Here is an 8,732-nt window from a genome sequence, read left to right as displayed (position 1 = left end):
AATCTACAGATGATAAGATCGAGCAACTTCCAACACCCGAAACATAAAGAAGTATCGATGCAATTACTTCCAAGGTTCAAAAAGTTTCTCTTTTAAAATCTTCTATTTTTACTAAATATTTTAAGAATGTTATTTTTCCGTCAAGATAATTATGTGCAAAATATAAGTATTGCAATGCTTTCTATAAATGTCAAGTCGACAACGACTATAGGTCATTGAAACGACACTTATAAACAAAGTAGAAGCATCCAATGGAATATGGAATCGACCGTTCTCAAACACAACGATCTCGATTTTTCACTAGTGAAAGTATTAATTCTGATTTATTTTCAATATAAAAAATTATTATTATTTGTTTTATATAAATTATTAATAATACTAATATATATATATATATATATATAGGAATTTGCTCTGCCGCGCGACAAATCCATGCGCACCCGTCCGCGACTCCGGCTTCTCCCCCGACGTTCGCCGCTTCTCCGCCACTGTTCACCGTCGTCCGGCCACCAACGGCCGCCGGACCGGATGCGTTGGAAGGCCAACTCGCCGGCGCTCCGGCCGGGCCCGGATTCCAGCCGGATTGTGGCCGGAATCCGGCCAGAAACGCGACAGAGCGTCTGTTGGGCGATTCCGACCGAAATGGCCGGATTCGGCCGGAGACCGGCCGCGGTTTCGACCGCGGCCGATCTCCGGCCGTGATTCGGCCGGATTCCGGCCGAGCGCGCCGAACAGATCCTCTGTCGCGTTTCTGGCCGGATTCCGGCCACAATCCGGCCGGAATCCGATGCCAATGTGTGCGCCGTCGAGTTGCGCTTCCAACGAGTCCGAAATTGCGGCAACGGTGATCGGACGGCGACGAACGGCGACGATGAACGAAGGGAGGTCGGCTGTCGCGCACCGCGTGGCGTGGCGTTTGTCGCGCGGCAGAGAAATTCTCTCTCTCTCTCTCTCTCTCTCTCTCTCTCTCTCTCTCTCTCTCTCTATATATATATATATATATAAAATTAGTAATATCTTCACACAACACTAATATGCGTAGTTGTAACTTGACGTTAATATATATAAGTGGTCACTGTTAGTACAGGAAGCACCAAATGATCAAACCTTGATTTTGATGATGGCACGAGGTTCAAGTTAAGTATGTATTGTGTACTAATATGCTTATCTAGTGTGCAGGGAGCACAAGAAAGTCTTAGTCGAGGTTAGGCAAAGCAAGTCCTAGTTGAGGCTAGACAAAAGTAAGTCCTGATTTGGAGGATCATGCAGAAGTCTTAGCAAGATCAAGTGCACCAGGTGTAAGTCCAAACAGATCAGGAGGACCAGATGCATAGCAGAAATCTAGGCAGGTTAGGAGAACCAGATGTGTTGTGGAAGTCTAGGCGGTTAAGTGGATCAATAGGCCTAACAGCAAATCCTGGGAGCCGATGGTCAAGGCTAAGCGGGAATTCCAACAAGTCTGGAAAAATCAAGTAAATTCTCTCAATTGCAGTGGGTAAGGGCGCGTTCCCAGAGTGGAACAGTAGGCGTCGGTCTAACCCAGGGTTTCACTGGAAACCCAAAGTTAAGACCACTTAACAGTTCAAAAACTGTTAATCCTTTTCTGTAACTTTGATTTTTGCACTAACTTGTAATGTAGGATTAGAGAGGTGGGAACTTTGATTCCGAGCGACCTTATCCGGAATCCAAGCGATCGGTGGTCCAGGCGCTCGAATTGTCGATCCAAGCGATCGGACGTCAGCGAACCAGACTAGCGAAGCAGTGAGGTGGTATTGTCCCAGTGGTCGGGACACCTCAGCTTCTAGGTGGGTTTGGATAAACGCAGCAGCGGCCAAAGTTCATCGGGAACCTCCACGTCAACACGCAAGTGCTCGGAAAGGAAATACAAGCGCCTAGAAGTACCGAGTCAGAAGCGTCGATGGCGGATCGGCGGACATCGTAGAGGAGCCTGGAAAGGAGTTCCAGGTGTCCAGAAAACTTTATAAAAAACCTTCGACAAAAGGCCTCAGGACATCAATTGAATTCATTCCATAGCAAGCCGACGGCAGTCTGCACGCGAACGATCACCCTGGAAGTCATTGTAACGCTAGAGTTTTGCACCGCAAGTCTTTATCTTATTTTCCGATTATTAGGTAGAGTAGCAGCCTGTGGTTGTGCACCAAGTAAAAAAATTTGTGTCTTCTTGTGTTCATGATTTTCATTTCTGCTACAACTTGATCTTTGTTTTAGTCTAATTCACGAATGAACGAACGTACTCAACGAATTTATGAAATCGAGAAAACGCTATAAGATAGCACTATTCATCCCCTCTAGCACTCTCTTCGATCCAACAGTCACATCCATGGATTTTTTTTCTTAAAATGGTTTCAATTGTCTTGATATAGTAAAAGAAATGTTAACTTATAATAAGTTTTTCCTTGAAATAGTTGTTAGAAAAGTGATATGGTTACCCGCTGAAGCTTTGCATTATCACTTTATTATAAGGAAGGAGTTTATTAGTGAATTGTCTATACGTAAACGATCAAAGATCGTGGGTCTTGAAGTAGCAGTTTGTGGCTGTGAACCAAGTAAAAAAATTTGTGTCTTCTTGTGTTCGTGATTTTCATTTCCATTACAACTTGATCTCCGTTTTAGTCTAATTCACGAACGGACGAACGTACTCAATGAATTTATGAAAATCGAGAAAATACTATAAGATAATGCTACTGACCCCTCTTCTAGTGCTCTCTTCGATTCTACAGTCACATCCATGAATCTTTTTTTTTAAAATGGTTTCGATTGTCCTGATATAGTAAAAGAAATGTTAACTTCTAATAAGTTTTTCCTCGAAATAGTTGTTAGAAAAGTGATATGGTTACCCGCTCAAGCTTTGCATTATCACTTTACTGTGTATGTTGCACAACAAGGTCAGACAATGAGAGCCTAAGAAACGTTAGATCAGATGAGCATGGCTTTCTCTTCACTTTTGCATTTCACATCTTTGAAAATTTTCTTTTTTATTCGTATAATAATAAAATTATTATCATATGATCTAATGGTCACGAATCACAGAAATAACTTTTACAATATAAGATAAAATTATATATAATAGATTCAATATGATCCGATTCTTATCTAAGATTGGTGACGAAAACTTCATATACCAGATTGCCCTTTTATTCATATCTAGATCATCCCAGTTCACAATGAATATCGCATTCACAAATCTAGATAATTGTATTTTTGGCATTTTATCAATATTTATAGTCGTTTTGCTATCTTATGGGTGCATGCTTTTCTACAGCTAGGCATGACCAGGTCATGCAAATAAATTTTAGATGAAGTATTAGTGTGGAAAAAGCTATACATGCAACAATTAGTAGGAAAACCAACAATTATACTATGGAAAAATCAATTTTGTAAATTCATTGTAAGTCATGCATGTAGTGCTGAACCGTTTCAATTCTAATAGTGAAATATGACATACAAAGATTCATGGAAGAAGTACCATATACAAACATATGAGGGCTACCAGAAAACTTTAAGTGTGTTTGGTTGGAGGTTATCCGTGATTACCTTAGTTATGTGATTACCTAGTAATCACATAACCAAGGTTATAGGGAATAAAATATAACCTAATGTTGTTTGATTTAATCCGAGGTAATGAGACAAAACCTTGTTTGTTTGAAGGTTTTAATACATTACTTACTTTAATATTTACTATATTACCCCTAATTCAATTATAATCAAATTTTATAAATAAATTAATTTAATATTTAATTTGTTGTCTTTGTTTGCAACAAATAAACAAACAATATTTTTCGTTTGCTTAAATAACATTGGCGATTAGATCATTGACTTGAAAGTAGAACTTTCACCATAAATTCAAAAAAGATTGTATATATGACATAAAAACATGATATTTTTCCCTTTGTGACACAAATTTGCATGTTTTGATTATCTTGTGCTTAAATATTCATAAGATGAAAAAGATATAATAATTGTGTTGTAGATGAAGTTTATATAACAAGAGGACTTGGAACCACAGCCACGAGCGCAACACTCCAGTTATACAACATAAAGGCCACCATCAAATTTCCTATTCCAGAGAAGCATGGCCAAAAACAAACTTAGAAATGCAGCCACGTGAGTGCAACACTCAAGTTTATACAACATAAAGATTACTAGGGAGTATTCATTTTGTTCACTTGCATATTAAATTGCACGTTGTTGCTTTAGCTTGATAGTATCCATGTGTCATCAATCCCAGGGACCTGCAGAAAAAGAATCAAGTTATTTCCTGCAGCCTCAAACTTGGATTTCCATTGAGCCTCATACGCCTCCTGAAATATGTCCTTAAACCTGTGTTGCGAGAATGTTTAGGTCAACAAACTTCACAAACATCAAATTATCACAGTATTGCAGGAGCAACAGCCTCAGCGAAAGCATGAATTGACTACACAATTCATGAAAGATGAGGAATCAGAATATACTTTAACTCATACATAACATGCAAAAATCAGTATTATAGATAGACAATGCCACCCCACCAGCACCTGTGAACTTAAACACTTCTAACTCAATTTGCTCCTCTTTTCCCTCTGGGCAAAATAAAAGAAACATGAAGCAGAGTCCAGGAAGCATGAACATGTACACAAATGAATTAATATGATAGTCAGATAGATGTGGCATCTCCTATTTGTATGGTCAACTGCTTGTTTGGATTGTCCAAGTGAATCAAAACAAAGAAGGTTGTTCCTATACCAAGTATATGAATCCACCACATTGAACTGGAAGAGCAAATATTTAAAAGTGATTTTGATGCCAAGTTATACTTAGCACTAGGGAAACAGTTGTTCCACAAAGCAAACATCTTGATCATAGAGTTCCGTATGAGATACAGAAGAGAAGAGTAAACATTTGGGCATAACTAGAGCCCAGATAGACAGATAGCAGATATATCCGCTAGAACACAAGCCGTGCAAGGGGTTAAATACAGAAATACTGCTGCTGTTTGTGAGAGAAAGCATGCATTTTGAGGAAATTATATTTGTTTCAGCAGAGAAAGGATTCACCTGCGAGGAAGCAGCAGGGGTAAAGGAGCTAGCGATTTTTGAAGCTTGGCTTCTACTCCAAGCGGCTTGCAAACCGCTCGACCTTGGCGTCGCTGAGATTAATCCCCACCATGGCCTCCCCAAGGCCGGAGCTGCATCATGAGGGCGGCGTCGACAGGGGTGGCCACTCCGCTGGCGGCGAAGTGGACGACGGGTAGCCTTCCGAGCTGCTTGGTCTGCATGACGAGGTCATAAGGGGCAGCGATGCGCTTGGCGAAGGTGAAGACCTCATCGTCATCCATGTTGCGCAGCGAGCGAATTTCGCCCATGACGGAACGGACGCGCGTGGCGAATGGCCTCGATGATGTTCCCGGTGCTGGCCTCTCCCTTGGTGCGGATCATGGCAGCGCCCTCGCGGATGCGGCGGAGGGCCTCGCCGAGGTCGCGACAGCGGCACACGAAGGGCACGCAGAAGTCGTGCTTGTTGATGTGGTTCTGGTCGTCGGCGGGGGCTAGAGTTTCGCTCGCGCGATCGGGGACAAGCGGGTTTCGCTTTTAAACTATGAAAGGTTAATTTTGTAAAAAAAATTTTCTTAATTTCGAAATAAAAAAAAATCTAAGTTTTTCTTAGTTATCTAATTCCGAATTGGATGTCCTCATATACTGATGTATCGGACATGGAGGATTATTTGGGAATCGTTGATTATCTAAATAAATAAGATTTTGATTGATAAATTTGGATAGATAACCAAGGTATTCATACATAACCTTTAACCAAACGCACTTTGAAACAGGAAAAAAAATCACATATAAAGAGGAAAACGATTATCCATTTAACTGCTTATATGGTGTGGTCTATTACTTTATAGCCTCTAGTTTCATTATTATTACATTGTTTTTTTTTGTGTAAACACGTCACTGCTGCTGTCAGGGTTCACCCTTTTTGACAATCTAAAAATTCAACATTTGTTGAGCTTCTAAAAGATTCACCTTTTTTTTATCAGGAGAAACTGAGGCTCTCCTTGTTAGGTCCCAGGCAACTGCTCAAGGTTTCAAAATATTACAAAGGCCATGAAAGTTGAGTGCGGCACTGGCGTAAGTAAAAATTTAATTAAATCGATGGAATTCATCGAATTTAAAATGTTGATTCAATTATTTCAAAATTTTAATTATTTTTTAAAAAAATTAATTAATTCAGTTTGATTTCGATTTTAAAATTTTTATTTGATTAAATCGGATTAATCAATATAAAAAAATAATTTATAAATTCTTAAATAAAAAAATTATAAATTATTAATTAATTGATAGATTTTTTATAATATTTAAAATTTTTAATTATTTCGGTTAATTCAGTCAAAAATTGAATTAATCGATATTTTATCGATTCGATTTGTTTAATTTTTGTTTGAAAATTTAATCTATTTAGTTAGTTAAAAAAAATCAATTCGATTTAATTTTAATTAATTCTGTTTAATTCAATTTGATTTTAATTAAATATTCAGTCTTAGTAGTGCAGTATTAGATAGTGCAGAGTGCAGAGGTGAGATATCTTTTCATATTACTTCCAGACTTGGCCAGACATCGTGTTGCTTAAATTTTGCCCTTAAAATTTTATCATGGTCATACTTTTTGTTCTATAAGCTTTTGTCTTCAGGCAACGATCATGAGAGCTGCTGAGGAATACATCGCAGTGTTTGGCTACGTATTCAATTAAAATCAAATTAAATTAATTGAAATCGAATTGAATTGAATTTGTTCGAACTAATCAAATCGATTAAATTTTTAAATAAAAATCGAACTGATAAAATATAGATTGATTCGATCGAAAATCAAATTAACTTAAATAATCGATTTTTAAAAGTGTTATGAAAGCTTTACTTAAAGAATTTATAAGTTCACTTGCTTAGAAATTTATCAATTATTTTTTTATTTTAATTAATTCGATTTATCTTCAATGATAACTCAAGCTCTAGCAATCTACAAACAACTAAATCTTACCAATTGCTCTGCTCTCTCTGCAGAGTTTCCAATCAGAAATCTCATCTGATAACAAAACCAACACTGACCCTGTAATTGATGAGGTTGAAACTTACATAAACTCAAGGCAACGGATGTAATTCCTCTCTTGTTCCTAGTGGAAAAATATTCTCCCTCCAAAGTCCACCAAGGGATTTATTTAGTCTTGTTTTCGAATCAAAATCATTTTTTTGCAAAGTCACAGAAGCATGCCCTTTGGTTTTGATGTAGTTTTCACTACAAAAAGAAAGGTAATTAACGACGGATTTAGCGATCGATTATAATTCGATCGTTAAAATAGCGACCGAAATTACATATCGGTCGTTGATTAACGATCGATTATAATTCGGTCGTTAATTAGTGACCGATTGTAATTCAGTCGCTAATTTAACGACTGAAATTCTATTCGGTCGCTAATTAGCGACCGATATGTAATTTCGGTCGCTAATTAGCGACCTTTTTGATAGCGGTCGCTAAAACAGAGACCAAATTAATATTAAAACAGGGCTTGGTTGACGCGAGATAGATTAACGAATCATAGTCGCTATTTTAGCGATGGAATTAAATTTCAGTCGTTATTTTAGCGACGGATTTCGATTTCTGTCGCAATTTTAGCGACCGAATTATTCAGCAGTCGCTATTTTAGCGACCGAAATCTAATTCCATCGCTAAAATAGCGACTGAAATATATTTTCTTGAGTTAATCTGGTAATAAGTCCATTTGATAGGCTTAGGTTTGCTAGCAGTGCAGTTGTGCCTGTGATTACAAAACTGCAATTATTAGTTTATTTTTCTTTTACTTGTACCCATCCTTTGTCCTTCCACAGAGAGCAATCAATGAGGCTGCTTCTGATTGGGGTCTTAAATGCCTGCGTTATCTTGAAGGATTTATTTATCTATTATGTTTGTGTTGTTGAGCTCCTATTGCTTTCTTTGTAAATTCAAGTTGCTGTCTTTCCGAAGGGGATATATCTCCACCACCTGGAGTAAGGCAGCTATGGAGATGCAAGCTGAAGCAGAAAGAAGAAAACGTGCTCAGGTTCTTGAATCTGAAGGTACTCGTGTACTACATTAAGTAATATCCTTTGTTGTAAAAGGTTGTTTGTAGCATGCTATTATGGATTGGTATATGTACAATTATAATTAATCTTGTCAAAGTATCAATTCAATTGGAACTTTGCATCATTATCTGCCATCATTCCATTTCAGTTAAAACACGAAAACTTATCTTTTACAGGAGAGAGACAAGCTCACATCAACATTGCAGATGGGAAGAAAAATTCAGTAATACTACAATCAGAAGCTGCAATGAAGGACCAGGTTAACAGGGCAAAAGGTAGGTTTAGCCTATTTCGTCATATGAACTATGTTACCATGTTATGTAAGCAATTATTTTTATGAGTTCGTTGCCTTTTTGAAAAGAAAGATTCTTGGTTCACTCTTGATAGTGGTCGCTAAAACAGAGACCAAATTAATATTAAAACAGGACTTGGTTGACGTGAGATAGATTAACGAATCATAGTCGCTATTTTAGCGATGGAATTAAATTTCAGTCGTTATTTTAGCGACGGATTTCAATTTCTGTCGCAATTTTAGCGACCGAATTATTCAGCAGTCGCTATTTTAGCGACCGAAATCTAATTCCGTCGCTAAAATAGCGACTGAAATCCTGTTCGGTCGTTA

General features: G+C 37.8%; 1 pseudogene; it reads right to left on the bottom strand.

Annotated features, from left to right (window-relative positions):
* Nucleotides 1-5,152: 5,152 nt before the first annotated feature.
* LOC141818499 (putative pyridoxal 5'-phosphate synthase subunit PDX1) lies at nt 5,153-5,712 on the bottom strand (annotated as a pseudogene).
* Between the last annotated feature and the right edge of the window lie 3,020 nt (nt 5,713-8,732).

This window comes from Curcuma longa, unplaced genomic scaffold, assembly GCF_044706935.1.
Source record: "Curcuma longa cultivar G26 ecotype Majalengka, Jawa Barat unplaced genomic scaffold, ITB_CL_G26_1.1 contig_25079, whole genome shotgun sequence".
NCBI classification, from domain to species: Eukaryota; Viridiplantae; Streptophyta; class Magnoliopsida; order Zingiberales; family Zingiberaceae; genus Curcuma; species Curcuma longa.
The sequence above is the reverse complement of the archived record's forward strand: the minus strand, read 5'-3'. Positions and strand labels throughout refer to the sequence as shown.